This window comes from Crotalus tigris, unplaced genomic scaffold, assembly GCF_016545835.1.
Source record: "Crotalus tigris isolate CLP2741 ecotype Arizona unplaced genomic scaffold, ASM1654583v1 scf7180000017952.28453644438:3035480, whole genome shotgun sequence".
NCBI classification, from domain to species: Eukaryota; Metazoa; Chordata; class Lepidosauria; order Squamata; family Viperidae; genus Crotalus; species Crotalus tigris.
Window position 1 is genome coordinate 1,376,027 of NW_024096741.1, and position 15,899 is coordinate 1,391,925.

At 37.5% G+C, this 15,899-nt stretch overlaps 1 protein-coding gene and 1 long non-coding RNA gene across 4 annotated transcripts in view; one reads left to right on the forward strand and one right to left on the reverse strand.

Moving 5' to 3' along the window:
• WWP1 (WW domain containing E3 ubiquitin protein ligase 1) overlaps positions 1-3,691 on the reverse strand; it is a 68,696-nt gene extending 65,005 nt beyond the window's left edge. Inside the window, exon 1 of one of the 2 annotated variants that reach the window (XM_039345454.1) lies at positions 3,388-3,684. The gene's annotated coding sequence lies outside the window, so the exon portion shown is untranslated. Of the gene's footprint in view, positions 1-3,387 lie in introns of both variants that reach the window. The other variant, XM_039345455.1, reaches the window with a different exon arrangement.
• A 21-nt stretch (positions 3,692-3,712) lies between these two features.
• LOC120308859 overlaps positions 3,713-15,899 on the forward strand; it is a 41,408-nt gene continuing 29,221 nt past the window's right edge. For both annotated transcript variants that reach the window (XR_005556940.1, XR_005556939.1), the window contains exons 1-2: positions 3,713-3,852; positions 9,880-10,168. This is a non-coding gene — a long non-coding RNA (uncharacterized LOC120308859). The remainder of the gene's footprint in view (positions 3,853-9,879; positions 10,169-15,899) is intronic.

Sequence of the window (15,899 nt, forward strand, 5' to 3'; positions counted from 1 at the left end):
CTTAAACATTTTTGGCAGAAAAAAATTAACAAGAAGTTGATGTAAGAAACTTTAAAACATGTAAAGAAACAGTTATCTCAAAAGACTATTTAGGGTGAAAGTGCTTTTGAACAAATTGGAATTAAACAAATCAAGCTTCACAGGAATGGTTTTTATTTTCTACTAATGAGCACAGATAATTGGGGGATTTAAAGGACAAAAATACAGATAATATGAACCAGAAGTTAAATTAATGGACTAAAATTCTACTCTTCTTTTGGATTTCTATTTGAAAAGAATATCTAAATCTCAAAGAATCATGGAAAAGTAGGCATTAATTGTGCTTTAGCTATAGATTATGATCAGTGCCCCCCCCCACTAAACTAAGCTATTGCAAGACAGTTCAGTTATTGTGGTGAAAACTTTACTCTTTTTGATGTCAATAAAGGGATAAAAACTGATTACATCTGCTCTGATGAAGCACAGCCTTCATTCTTCCTTGCAAATAATGTAGCAACAAACATTCCTCAACACTGTAGCACAATAATGTTTTATTTTAAGGATATGAAACTTGCTCTGGAAGCTTTATCAGCTGAAAAATGGGACATAAATGTTTGAAGTAAATAAATATAGTCATTCCACTGAATCTGCTGCATTATGGCTTCTCTTGTCGCTCCTGAACAACTTTCATCATTCTTTATAAAAACATTGTTTATATTTAAAAACTGGTATTTGTACTTGTCTTTCTTCATCCTTTTTGCAAACTTGATTCAAATCTGAACTAGGCTATAAATCATGTTGTTTTTGAAAACAACACAATATATAGCTTAGTATAATACTTGAACCTGACCTTTATGAAATTCTGTGGAAGTACAGTATTAAGATCCTTTGATTAACGAAGAATTGCATAAGAAATGATGCTGTTTAAATATTCAAACACTTATGCTTGTGCTTATTCATATTTAGATCTATAATTTGAAAAGGCCATCAAAAGTACCAACATTTGAACAGAACAAGCAATTACATTCAAATCCTGCTTGCTTCATTTTGTCTCATTAGCAATAATTTCTGAGTTCTGCAGAACTATTACCTAGTCAGTAGCAACTTCTCTACCTATTAGTGTTTTGAATTATGCTCAGAAAACAAAAATCAGTAATGCTATTTTAACACTTCCAAGATAAATGCTAGTTATTTTTTTTAGTTTCCAAGCATATAATACAATTAACCGGATAATATGCTCCATTTAGCTCAATGAGAGTAATCTCTATGTCACTACTGTAATTATAAGGATACTAAACTGCAATTAGCCACTATATTATGTTTCAGTTGATGTTTACAGTGATACACCATGTTGCACTGTAATACATTAACATGGATACTAACAAGACATATGTTCTTATGGCAAGGCTCTCTGGGTCTCAGATAGCATTTAGCTATAACACTGATTTTAAGAAAAGCCTTAGACTGGGAAGTAAAAAAAAAAAAATCCCAGAAGAAGGCAAAAATAAACCACTTCCCAATGATTACCAAGAAAGCCTAACAAATAGTCATGTAATCACTACGAACTGAGCTTGAATTGAATTCATCTGTACCTTTTAAAATTACATATTTTTCTTTCTTTCTTGAAGTGTCATTTCCACCAGCTTTTATACATGTTGAAATGGAAATAAATCCTGCTAAAGGTACTTGATTTTGCTCCCAGTAATGAAAAACATCGCCTTGTTAGTTCCTGTTAAAGAATATAAATCAATCATATATAGACAGAATTCTTAGTGGGTAAGTGGATCCACAACTTGATCCACAACTCAACTTATTTATTAAGGTAAATGACCAGCTAAATTAACGGTATTTCATAAATTACTTCTTGTCTTTTTAAACTGAGAAATCGGATGCTACAGAGATGGCAAGCTAGAGGAAACAATATTTTTGTGTTTAATAGTGATAAAAACAAAACTATGGCAATTACAGCCTATTAATGAAGAGTGAGAAAGACAACTGCCCAAAATCTCTATTCCACAAGAACCTGTGCATTTTATTATCTTAAAAGATGACCTATATATAGTTATAAAATATTAAAAATCAAATCAATATTGTAGGTTAGATCTGAACATAAAAAGATTAAAGACACTAATCTGCCCCAAAAAATCGAAAACATGTTTAAGATCTAGGACATATTATTCCAAAATGTAGTACATATTCTTCAGCAAAGCAAGCCTTAGTGGAAAATCTTATATCACATTACAGATAAAGTTTATTTAATAAAAAACTTCAACATCAAACAATTACATAAAGAAGAATCAAGCATGACTTGAATACCAATATCCGTCAACCCATTTCAGAAGACTAATGTCACAACATAAGTCAACTTCACTTTAAATAAGATTTTAGTATCAAGACTTCATTATTTGGGTTTCAGAAGAATGCTATTAAACTTATTACATAACACTTTTTCCACCACTTCAATCAATGCTACATCACATGGACTTTTAATTGAAAGCAAGTGGGGGACTTACTTGGGGAGCTATTTTCAAATAAACATCTGCATTATCTAGTCAACTACAAAAACATTTCTTCAAGTATGTGTGGAAATGGGGAATATTTTGGTCAGATATATAATCAACCCTTCCAGGCGTTCAGCATTCTAGCAACAACACGCTCTACACTTGGAGAAAAGTAACATTACTGTATGCAGTATTTTGGGCAAAGAGGGGGGAGGGGGTTGCACGGAGCAATCAGGAACGAGAGACGCTGCAGAGTTAAAGCAAGTCATCCTAAAGTGAGACACTCCTTTTCCTCATCACCTCCTCCCCAGAAATAAATATAAAACAAATATAAAAATGGAGCCACTTTCCCCCTGTCCTTTGGATCCAGAAATAAGTCTCCCTTGTCTGACCAAATGCTTCCCAGGGCACCCTACGCCTCTGCCAATCAACGCTGCTAATAGGGTTCAAGGTTCAGCCCTCAACCTGGCTCGTCTCCCACGGCCCGCCTTACCCTTATCCCTCCCGGCAGTTAAAGACCTAAAAACGAATAAACAAGGTGACACCAGGCCAAGGAGCGAGTCGGTTCTGAAAAGAGAGGCTGGCAACCAGCCTCTGCCCTCCAGGTTTCCCTTGAACAAGCTGGGCAGGAAAAAGTAGAGGGCAGATCTCGCTCTCCTCTCCGTTTGTTCAGCCGGGACGCCACGAAACTGAGGGAGTCCCCGAAGGGCATGAAGAGCTCCTTCCGTAATCACGACCCTCAAAGAAGCAATAACATGCCTTTTCCCACCCCTCACTCCTCCTTGTCTCTCTCAGGCCCCCGCCAGGGACAGCCGGGGCGAGACGACAGCGCGGCTACGCAGCCTGTTTATTTGTCAGAGTCAAGCTGGCTGAATGGCTGCTTTTCCTCTCACTCGCTCAGTCTTACCGTGGCTCAGAGCCCAGCTGCGAGGTAGTGCCACCACCGCCGCCGCCCCCTTTCTCTGACAGAGGGCTGTCTCCTCAACCTTCGGCACCGCTCCCAACCGTCGGCACCGCCGCCGCCTTTAGCGCCGCTACCACCCCAGCGCAGCAAAATGATGCCATCTCACAGCAGCGGCATCGGAGCCTCTCCTAACCCGAGAGCGCGCTCTCGCGCTCGGGCTCCCGTCTGCCCCGGGCGGCGCGCGTCTCAACCGTCGAGGAAGGGGAGGAGAAGACAACCCAAACGCGACCGAAACGGGGAAATGTAACAAGACCTCAGGGCAGGGGAGAAAGAATGCGCACGCGCACACACCAGCCGCCTAGCCAAGGAACTGAAGAGAGATGGAAGTTGCCAGTGCAAAAAACAGCCGCTTGATTTACTGCTCCCCGCTGGAGCAGAGGTCACGGACCAAACCACTACTTCTAAAAGGTAAAGGGGTGACATCTGAAAGTGAACACTTGTGGCCGGGTAACATTAATATCTCGCCCTTCCCCGGTACAGTCTGGACTGAACCAAGTGAGAAGAAATCGAGGAGGGACAGTTGTTAACAATTTAACTGGAAAAATTGGGAAGTAGCGATTGGTTGTACCCTTTTAGGGCAATCTATTATTTAATTAATATTTATTTGATAGATCTACATGATTCAACCAGTTGATCGGATGATCTGTTAGATAGGTCTCAGGTCTGTAACGTGAATTGCTACACTTCCTATAAATACCTGTGAATAAGCCTACTGAACAAAATAAAATCAATTGAACGTAGTTGAAAGGCAGGCTAAATATTTTTGTCTAAATAGTTTACATAATAGTTACCTTAGATCAGTGGTGATCAGCAGAACTGATAGCTAATTTTTTGTTGCCCAGGCCCAGAACGGATTTCTGGAAGTGGCATCCACACAGAGAACCGGTCGTTCACATATTTGAATCCCACCACTGCCTTTGATTATATTATCTATCATAGATAATATATATCTGGATCTATATCTAATATCATATATTAATATTAAGACCACAGTTTTTTTCTGGCCTAATCTGTGGGGGTGGGGGAAAGAAATCTTAAGGAGCTTTGGGATAAATATGATACTGTACTCAAACATAAGATTAAGCTATGTAGCAAGAAGCAGATAGACAAAAACTATCTAGACTAAGGGTCCCCAACCCCTGGTCTGTGGACCAGTACTAGGCCACGGCATGCCAGCAACCGGTCTGCACAAATAAGCAAAACCCCATCCGTGGGATGCAGGCAACACACAAAACCATGCACTCTCTGGTCCGTGAAAATATCTTTCTCCATGGAACTGGTCCCTGGTGCCCAAAAGGTTGGGGACCTCTGATCTTGATCACTGAAACACTGATAGACCATTGAAACAGTGACACTTAGTCCATCATCAAAATATTTGGGTACCAGAGTGTCTCACACCATCCTGAATGTGTATCTGTACACTGCATATACTGTATATACCTCCTGGTTGATGGGATGGAGCTTGCAAAGTCCTGAATAGGGATCCCAAAATGCACAGAATAATTTAAGCATCCTTTGGGCAAAGTCTTAGTATAGGGTGAAAGGATGATAAAAGGGTGTAAATGTGGGACAGATCATTATTTTTTTCAGTAGTGGATCTTAAGAAAATAAAGACATGGAAGCAAAGGAAAGAAGAAAGAAAAGTCTAAAGCAAAAATGGTTCTATATAAGAATTTGTTTCTATTCCCTTTGTTAAATATATATGGGTTACTTAAGAAATGTGTTTGCTGAAACAAGAAGAAATAGAAAGGGTCATGAAGACCAGTACAAAAATTATGCTAGTATGGTTGGTCATACAATTCAGAGAATGAATGAGATACATTTGCAAATCTAAAATGTAAAATAAAAGTGAATAGATTAAGAGGATGTAAATATCATGGTTGGATGGAATTCAGAAAGGGAGAGGTCATAAGTGTAAAAAATAAAATATAGTATACAAAGTGATGGATGAATGTGATGGAAGCAAAGGTGGTTTATAAGGGTAGAATGATACAGAGAGATATACCGTGTTTCCCTGAAAATAAGACCCAGTCTTTTTATTTATTTATTTTTGCCTCCAAAAGAGGCACCAGGTCTTATTTTCGGTGGGTGGGTGTTTTTTCCAGTCACCTTGCCCAGCCGGCCCACTTCTGCAGCCAAAGGAGCAGCTTCATTCTGCAGCTGAGAATGGAACTCTGGCCTGCATTTCGCAGTCAGAGGCCTTTCCGTTAGGCCACTGCAGCTGAGAACCAAGCTATGGATTTCTTTTGTCCATCTCTCATAGCCTCATCTATGCTCTAGACCAAAGGTCCCCAACTTTTTGGGCACTAGGACCAGTTACATGGAGATAGATTTTTCCACAGACCAGAGGGGGCATGGTTTTGTGTGCTGCCTGCATCCTGTGGATGGGGCTTTCCTTGTTTGTGCGGACTGGTTGCTGGCATGCCGTGGCCCGGTACTGGTCCACGGACCGGGGGTTGGGGACCCCTGCTCTAAATATAGGAAAAAAGATACTTCAGCACTTAGATAGGATGAGAAACTTGCATCAGTCTTCCACAACCACAAATCCTCCTAGTGGATTCCATTTTTTTTTAACTTTGTTTTATTTATATCTATTAAGAATGTCCATACAATAAAAGATTCATCAAAAGAAGAAAGAACAAGAAAAACAAAAGTGCAAGAAAAAAAGAAAATTAAAGAAATACAGTATAGAAATAACTTCTGGCCTTCTTTTAAACAGATAATTATGAGTTTATTGTCCCTCCTCCCTCTTAAATATTTTACAAATCCCCTCGTTCTGTATCTTTCTTAATCTTCAAAGCCATAAATCATAAATTCATTTTTTTCAACATGTTTTTATAACTTTTCCAATCTTTCAAAAAAGTTTTTATAGTTTATCTTGTCACCAAACAAGTGAATTTCTCCATTTTTGCAAATTCTGTCATTTTTACAATCCTTTCTTCTGCTGTGGCAATTTCATTATTTCTCCATCCAATAGGTTCAATTTTGGCTAGGAAAGGCTGAGCATATTTAGGACAAATAGCTGTTATGCCAAACACAGGTGCAGCACCACTGCCATGCATGCACAGTCCAAAGGAAAAAAATAGTAGTCAACTTAATAGCAGACTTTGTCTGTAAAATATGCAAAGTCATTTCTCCGTAGTAGCTGATGTCAGCATAGCACTAAGCACATATATGTCTCCATAGAGATGAGGGAAACTACACAAAATCAAGACAAACAGCATAACATCACATTCCATACATTACATCTATGTAAAATGAATATCATTTAGTCATGAAAATAAATATCATGAGAACAAAAAGAGCATACAATTAATCTATCACTAATTATCCTCTGTCTCTCCTTAGTATTGGCCAATTTCAGGCTTTCTGTTCACATTTATCTGGCTACCTAGAACAGAGAATGATGGTTTTAAAGGACAGTTACAGTTGACAAAAATAAAAGTAAATTCAACTTTATTTTTGAACTTTTTTCAGTTTTCATGCTGTTGTAAATTACTGTGACTAATTATCCCAGCATGCAATATGAGAAGGATAAAGTTAGAAGACCATGTTGCTGGGACTCATATTCTCAGCAGGGCTTTATCTTTTCATTACACTACAAGGAAACATAATCTGCTTCATGTAGTACTCTTTCTTTGTAAATTGACATTGAGATGCCATAAAGGTTATATGCCAAACCATAAATCAAGCCACATTTAATTTCTTCTCAAAGGGACTTCATCTAACCTTACTTGAAAAGTAGAATGAAAAACTGCTAGTCAGCAGGACACTGCAATCCAAATAATTGTTAAAAGTTTTTTGAACATTAAAAAAAAGCTATGTTTCTGCCTTTTTTGAAGATTTAGAATTAGAATTCAGTACTCCTCAAAAGCTAAAAATTGACTGAAGCAATAATGCTGATAAAAGTAGATTAAAGGGACAATCGTGATTTCAGAGAGATAAATAAAATCTAACATTTTGCCACATTGTTTTTTGTTGTTTTTTTCTTTTGAAAATTAAACATTTACAAGAAGTAATATGGAATGTCTCTGTTTTAGAAATAGGTAATGATTAAGCAGCTTAGAAATATAAACAACCAAGAACTCAAATATAACCCTCATTCTTTTTTTTTTCTTTTTTTTGAGAAGGGAAAGCTAGTACTTTACCTTTTATTTGAATTCATGGGAAAAGACTTTTGAAGATAAAATGGGAGGGGGAAAACAACCATGGAATATAAAGTGGGATATAAATTATTAATATATAAGGTAATTACTGCATAACATAAATTATTACGAACTGGACTGTGGTATATCACATGCTGGAAGTCTGATTCTAATTGGGCAGATGTGATTGTTTATGTGTAGAGTTAATATGTTTATAAAACAATACAAAGGTTCTAAATAAAACAAACAAGAGAGGAAGTAATACAACGAAAACTGGCATATAACTGCTGGTATTGCATTTGATCCTGTTTGCAATAGACAAGGGTTCCAGAAATTTTTTTGGGGTTGGTGTTTATATCCCAAAACCTACATTAATAATTTTCCCAAGACAAGTAACACAACAAATGTAGCTCTCAAATTCTGGTCCCTTGAAAGTAACTAAACTCCATTCAAGCATTTCATAAATAGCATATAGTGCAGTATTCCCCCCAAAAAACAACTGGTATTGGGAAACAAGCTTCTGATACTGGAGATAATCTACTGAGATTACAAACATAGCCATTGTTAGGAATTCTCAAGCTTTTTATCTGGAGGGCTTTTTAAAGAGTCAGTGCAATGAAGTGGTGAAGACCTTGGACAAGGATCAGAAAGTTCAAGTCCACTCTCAGCTAAGGAAGCTCAATGGATGACCTTGAGCCAAGTATTCTCTCTCAGATAAATGTGACATTATTGTAGAGAAAAATTGGAGAAGAGATTGTTATGTCCGGGGACTGAGTTCCTGGAAGAAAGGTAATATATAAATCCAAACAAATAAAGAGCATCAAGGCTGGCCAGCCAAAAATGGTAGCAAATACGGACAAAGACAGAGCATAATATAAATTTATAAAGAAAAGCTAAAATGTTATGATCAGAGCATCTATTTTAATAAGAGAAATATTCCAGCGTTATTAATGTAGCAACATTTTAATCACTTTTTATTCCACATTACACATTGTTTTGTCTATAAGTACTCTATTATGATGCAAGTAGAACCAAATCTGGTGAGCAAGGAGGCTCCGAGATTCAGAGGAATGCTGAGATCAGGAAGAAATACTGGCATAATTTTTTTATCAAGCCATCCAGGTTGATGTCCATTACTACAGCTTGTGGAATTTGATTATTTGCTTTGTGACAAAGAATTTCATTTTGTCTTTCCAAATCTCCCGTTATTCAGCTTCATTAGATGATGCTCATTTCTGAGTATAAGGAGAAAAGACAGAAATCTGCTCTTGTACTGTTTTTCATGCCCCACATAGTTTAGTCTATTTTTTTCTGAGCTAAAAACCTCATATGTTGAAATTTCCTTTGTTTTTTCAGTTCAATATTTTTTTCAGAGCAGTAACCAAGATTAACTTCCCAACAGAGTTACAGCAGTGTTTTGTTACAGTAAAATGTTGATTTGCAGAATCTTACTCAGCAGTCTTCAGATACCACAGACATTTTTGTTCAGACTTCACCTCCAAATAATGGAGATAGTCCTTTATTTCTAAAGCCATCCATAATTTGTGTCACTTGTTCAATAAATGTCTTTTGCATAATTATATAAAATGTGGTGTAGTTAGTCCTCAACTTACAACCACTCATTCAATGACCATTACAATGGCACTGGAAAAAGTGACTTCTGACCATTTTTCACACACACCATGGTCACATGATCAAAATTCAAACATTTGGCAACTGGCTCATATTTATGACAATTGCAGTGTCCTGGGGTCATTTTCTAACCTTTTGCAACCTTCTGATGAGCAAAGTCAATGGGAAAGCCAGATTCAGTTATCAACTGTGTTACTACAGTAACTTAACAACTGCAGGGATTCACTTAATAATTATGGGAAGAAAAGTCATAAAATGGAGCAAAACTCAATGACCGTCTCATTTAGTAATGGAAATTTTGGACTCAGTTGTGGTCATGTTGAAAACTACCTGTACTTACATAATATTTAATTATGCAATTAAGATAAATATAAAATTTTGCAATTGGTGTAAATTGATGCCATTAGTTGGTCATTTATGAATTCCAATTTAATGGACAATTATTTTTAATGGAGTTCCTCCACATAAGTGGCACATAAAATCATGATATTTACTGCATGATATTTACATACTTATATTATTGATTCCCTACTTGGAATCTGCCTTTTTTGCAGAAGGTAGCCAATATGTTAACTGAAATATCAATTAAGTTGTCAGTCAAAAATATTTGTATTTGGTTCTGTACTTGTATTGGCAGGGCTTTTTTTTTTTGTCATAGAACACACCGGAATGGAGTTCCAGCACCTTTTTTCAACCGATTTTCCAGAGTTGCATTCTTTTCCTATTGTTGCCCTTCCTATCCTTGTTTGCTTTTGAAAATGCCCCACTGGTGGTACAGTGTGAACGGGGTCCCCTCCAGCACTCTTTGCTTCCTCTAGGAGGAGCCATGAGGCGCTGGAGCACCACAGCAAGAGTGTGGCTTGATTGACTAAGTCGAACCACCTGGTGTGGAAGCTGATGGTGGCAGTGGGAGACACATAAACATGGAGGCTATCTTTCACGAGAGGGTAAGTGAGACTTTTGCCTTTCCTTATAGAAGGTGGGGGGGTGTGAGTTAAAAAGAGGCAAAATGAGAGGAAAAAAAGGTGTTTGGCGTGGAAGCTTGCCCAACAGCGAAACTTTGCTGTTTTGGTTCCTTGGCTGGGATGTCTACGAAAATCTCTTTTTAGTCTTTTATACTTTATATTCAAACTGCAGAGGGAAAGAAAGCACTGTATATTGGTATTTTCTAATGAAAGAGACTAAGCTCAATTGTAGAGCACATAATTTTCATTATACAGCATGTGAAATATCTATTTGTTTGTCTCTATAACTGCCAATTTATTCTGCAGGGTTGATTTTACTCATTGAGATCCATACTTTGATATTGAAAGAATAAAGGAAAATTGCAACATATAAGGCTTTTCACTCAGAAAAAAAATAGATTTAACTATGTGGGGCATGAAAAACAGAACAAGAGGACATTTTTCCGCCTTCTTTCCTTATACTCAAAAATGAGCATCTGGTGCCAAATCTGATTTATTAGTTTTTTGAATTACCAGACTTTAGTATTGTTATTGTTGCTGATACTGTATTACCATCAAATAGCTAGGCAAGTAATATTAATCACTATATTCACTAAAAGAACACAATCACTTGTCTATGATCCAAAATAATCTACTGTTTTTAATAGGCTGATTTAATATGGCTGAGTCCCAGAGTGCATTTTAAAAAAAACTCTGAAATGTTGAACTGGAAACAGAATATGTTTAGGCACTTGAGGTGCCATGAGTAAATTATTACTTATCTCTGTTAGCCTATTAAAGTTAAACTTCACTTGTTGTGCTCTGAATTCAATTGGATTGAATGGTACTTTATTTTGCTAGCTCCCACCACTTGTGTTATGCAGGGTGTATTAAAATCTTTTGAGTCTTCAGAATCTGAATCTGTAATTGTAAACTATATTATGACAGAACTGGATGTCCAGTCAACATGCACCATGTATTTTTGAGAAGAGGTCTGCATTGCACTGCTTTTGTTGCAGCTGGCTCAAAACATTTTGCTATCTAAAATAGATAGGTAGGGGCCCATAATGTCTTCTTCCTCCTTCTCTCTTCTATTCCTATTTAGTTTTTTTTTCCCCATCTGTTAGGTCGAGGCGCTCTCTGGGTCCATTTCACTACTTGGTGTCCTCCAGAAAAAAAAAAAGGGCCCTCAGAGTGAAGAACTGTGGCAAAAATTGAATTAGAATGTGTTTAGGCTAAATATCAGCACTTATTTCTCCCCAAACTAGAGAATTCATTTTTCTTTTTTTGAAATATCACATAAAATTGCTGAAAACTTCTGTGGACTCAGCAGATATGATAAAAAGAGTTCAGTGATTTTATTTATTTATTTATTTTTGTACATTTTAAGTTTCTGGTGTGCTAGTCTAAGGTAGATTCTTCAGAGTAATTCAGTTGTGGGTGTGGAACTCAAAGAAGGAGAACCCAGGCAATTTGGAATGAGTTGTGCCACTTCAGCCTTCACATAAACAACATTTTGGAACAAGCTCCAAGGGTTTTTGAATGAGTCATTACAATTGGGGCACTGAATAGAAACACCTGGCAGGCAGAATGAAGGTGATACTGTTAAATATGTAAATACTGTAAGGATTTCCAGTTTCTGGCCAATAAAAGCAAACAATCATTTTGAGTTTTCAGAATGATATCAGTCACAAAACATAGTGATAGTCTTCAGTATCTGAGACAACAATTGTTAGGAATTAAAAATATATACCTTTAAATAAAACATCCTGTTTCTTGTTAAAAACTGGACATTTAAAAAAATCCTGTTGAGCTTGAAATAAAAGTGGTTTAACATGACTTTAAGGCTACAGTTTTTTGTGTATTTTCCTGAGGTAATTTTAATTTAATTTAATAGGTCTTATTTTTGAGTAAACATACAGAAATTGAGTGGAATATCTTATGCACACATAGAACATACTCATATTTGACATTGTTTGATTGAAGGAACCTGGAGCACACTCATACTGCTTGATCTCACTGGGAGTCTCTCTAAGTCTAAGAGATAGATGGTCCTTCATCTATCTCTTAGATGAAGCTTAGATAAAGCTTATGCAATATAGGGGTTTATAAGTAATAACCAGCATTGGGAATTGTACTTGGAAGCCAATTGAAAAACCATTGTACCTCACAAAGCAATGATGATATATGGGCATAGTGTGGGGCATCCACCAATGCCTGTAATGCTGCATTCTGGACCAGTTGTAACTTCAAGAATAGCCTCATGTATAACACATTACAGCAATCCAGTCAAGAGATGATTAGGTTGTGAGTGACTGTCCGAAAGGCCTCCAACTCTAGGAAAAGGTGTAACCTCTATAAAGGCCTCCCTGATTATAGTTGCTACTTGCTGCTTGAGCAGGAGCCTATGAGTCCAGGAAAAGACCCAGATTGCATAGCAACCCCATCAAAGACCAGACATGAAAAATCCTCAGATCCAGGGGACCCAAATCATCACAGTCATTTGGTCTTACCAGGTTTGGGATTGAGTATGTTCTTTCTCATACAGACATGAACACCCTTCACGGTGGGTTAGAATATTGACAGAAACACTTGGGTGGAATGGGTCAAGATATATAATTGGATATCATCAGCATATTGATAGTATGAGAGCTTAAACCAATAGACAATGTTACTCTGTTATTTCATGTAAATCAGAGTTCCACAACTTTCCAGTTTTCCAGACTGGCCGGGGTGTGTGTGGAGAGGGGATCATTCCATGCAAGTGGTTGGCAAGTCAGCGTATTGCCCCCAACAATCTGGGTCTTCATTTGATCACCCTCGGAAGTATGGAAGGCTGAATTAACCTTGAGCTGGTCAGGATCAAACTGGCAGTGAGCATAGTTAGTCTGCAATACTGCATTCTCATCACTGTGCCACCACAGCTCCTACTGAAATACTTACATTTTTCAACTCTTATTGCCACAAGGTAATCCTTAGCTCAAAATATTAAATGATTAGATGAAGGCATAAAATACAGTGCAATGTAAAAAAAATGTAATCCCCCATTTTTTTTTAGTATGTTAAGTTTTATCTCAGACTTTTCTCTACTGGGATACTGATAATAATGGAGTGGGAGAGGGGGGAACCATCATGGACATATGATGCAGTGAGAGAGAAAAATGAGGAAGATGAATAGTTTGTCCCTGGACTTTTTCTGCAAGGAATAGAAAAGCCTTGGTTGGATTCTCAATGTTAACAGATCAGGTGTTTACAATTTCAACAGGGATACATAACCTTGACAAACAGCCTCCAAATGGCCAATTTCCAACATAGAATTTTATTCCAATGGAATCCTAAAATCCAATATTTTCTACTGTTGATAGAATGCTCTTGATCTTGTTCTTTCTTTATGTGTTTAGGACTTTCTTCCAGGAGCCAATCCCTGGGCATAACAATCCCTTCTCCAATTTTCCTGTACACATTTATCTGAAAGAGAATACTTGGCTCAAGGTCATCCAGCAGGCTTACTTGGTTGAAAGTGGACTTGAACTTTATGATTCTTGTCCAGTGTGTTCATCATTACACTGCTGTGGCTCTCTAAAAGGGCCTTCCAGATAAAAAGCTTGACAATTCCTAAGGCTAATAATGGCTATGTCTTGTAATCTCACTTGATTATCTCCAACATCAGTTTCATTGGCAGGTCCTAGGATGTACTTTTAGACTGACCAGTAACTTTGAAAAACAATTTGCTTGGAAAAGCTTTTGCTTCATTTGAGCCTTGCCACCATTTATTGTTATATTTTAGAGGGCTAAAAACTGACCTTACGCTAATTAAGTTATATTTCAATATTTGTTATATTTTTATATTTTCAGGTTTCACTATAAACTATGCCATACATTTCAAGCTTCAATTTTGCTTGTCTCCGAAAAGTGGTGCTTAAATAAATGAATTGTGAAATCAGCCTCCTTAATCCTCTACCCCCTGGCTAAACTGGGCTCTGTTTCTCAGCCAGCATGCCTGTTGGAATGATACTAATGATTATCCCAACCTGTCTGGTAATCATCAGATTAAGGGTATTTAGTTTATTGCCCTCCTTTATTTCCCCAGCTTTCTTAAAAAAAAAAACAAAAAAAACAAGGCCTAGAGACAATCCCACATCCATAGGTCACACTCACCAACACATGGAAAGTAATTCACATATCAGTACTATTTATTGGTTGCTATCTGTTGTTATTAAAATGATAAAAGATAACTAGCTTACTCCTAAAATGTTAGGGGAATGGGGTAAAAGAAAAGATGTGTGTGTGAGAGAGAGAGAGAGGAAGAGGGAGGAAGGGAGGGAGGGAGGGGAGAGGAGAGGAGGGGAAAAGAGAGGAGAGGAGTGAATTCAATAAGACTTATGCTTAAATAGCCATGGCCCAAACCAAGATGCTGGTGATCATGCACTATTTTATGATCTCTTCTGTAACATAGACAGTAAGTGGGCATTCCCATCAAACCAGTATGACCAGTTCAAATATCAGTTTAAAAAGGCCAACAATAGGAGCAGATGGAAGGTTTCTGTTCCCAGTTTAGGAAACTGGAAGACTGTCACAAATCCATTGTGTGGGGGGTGGAGGGTTGTTTTGTTTTTGTTTTTTAAAAGGAAGTCTTCACTGCAGATTATATGTTCTTTATTGCACTACACTGTTCACAGGAAAAGAAAAGGAAGTGTGCAGATTAACAAAAAACAGAAAGGAAAATGCTGATGTCTGAATGAAATGGCTAATCATTTCCTGTTTTATGAAAGTTTCAGAATGTTCGCATGACATAAATTTTACTTTTATCTATAGAGACTGTATCAGGGGAAGTCAGGAAGGTACACACATACCTCCTCAAAACAACAGACTGAAATGCTCAGGCACAACATGCATTTTGTCTCTTGCAGAGCCTCCAGTTAATGTTGACAAAGCTATTCTGCTTTTCAAAAAAAAAAAAAAAACCTGTTCTCATTCCACTTGATGAAAATGGTCTTGCCTTAAACATCTTATTAGAGGAGAACAGCTTAAATAAATGTTAAGGGGTGAAGTGCATTAATCCTACCCTTGTTTAGGTAAGAAATGGTCAAGGAATGTGTCAATGTCCTTTCATAATCCAGTCCTTCCATAACTCTGTAAGTCACTTTGTTTCCCACCCTTCCAAGAAAGTCTGAATCCTCAGCTGCAGGAAAAATTCTATCTTGCTTAACGTGGCAAGGGTGGGAACTGAAGAGCTCAGGATGGTGCACATGCTGGAACATGTTCTTTCTTACTTACTTATACTCTGTCTATTACTTTTACAAGTAACCCAAGGTAGCAAACATATCCAACACATCTTTCTCCTCCTATTTTCCCCCACAACAGCAATGCTCTGAGGTGGGTTGAGCTGAGAGAGGGTGACTGGCCCAAAGTCATCTGGCTGGCTTTCATGGCTAAGGCCAGACTAGAACTCACAGTCTCCTTCTTTTACCACTGGACCAAACTGGCTTTTTATAGGCCCCAGATCATCTTTCTTAACCTTCAACGGTCTTAACCTTATATTCAAAAGCATTCAACAATACTCTTCCAGTATTAAATTGATATCCAAGAATAGTCTGAACATTAGCAGATAGACATGGGTAGGACTGCATTATGCAGCAGCAAAGAAGGTAACCTCTCTCACACTTCATTGGGCAAACTCCCTACCACCCATCACCAAACCAACTGCTGGTCAACTCCTGTTCAGACTTTCCGA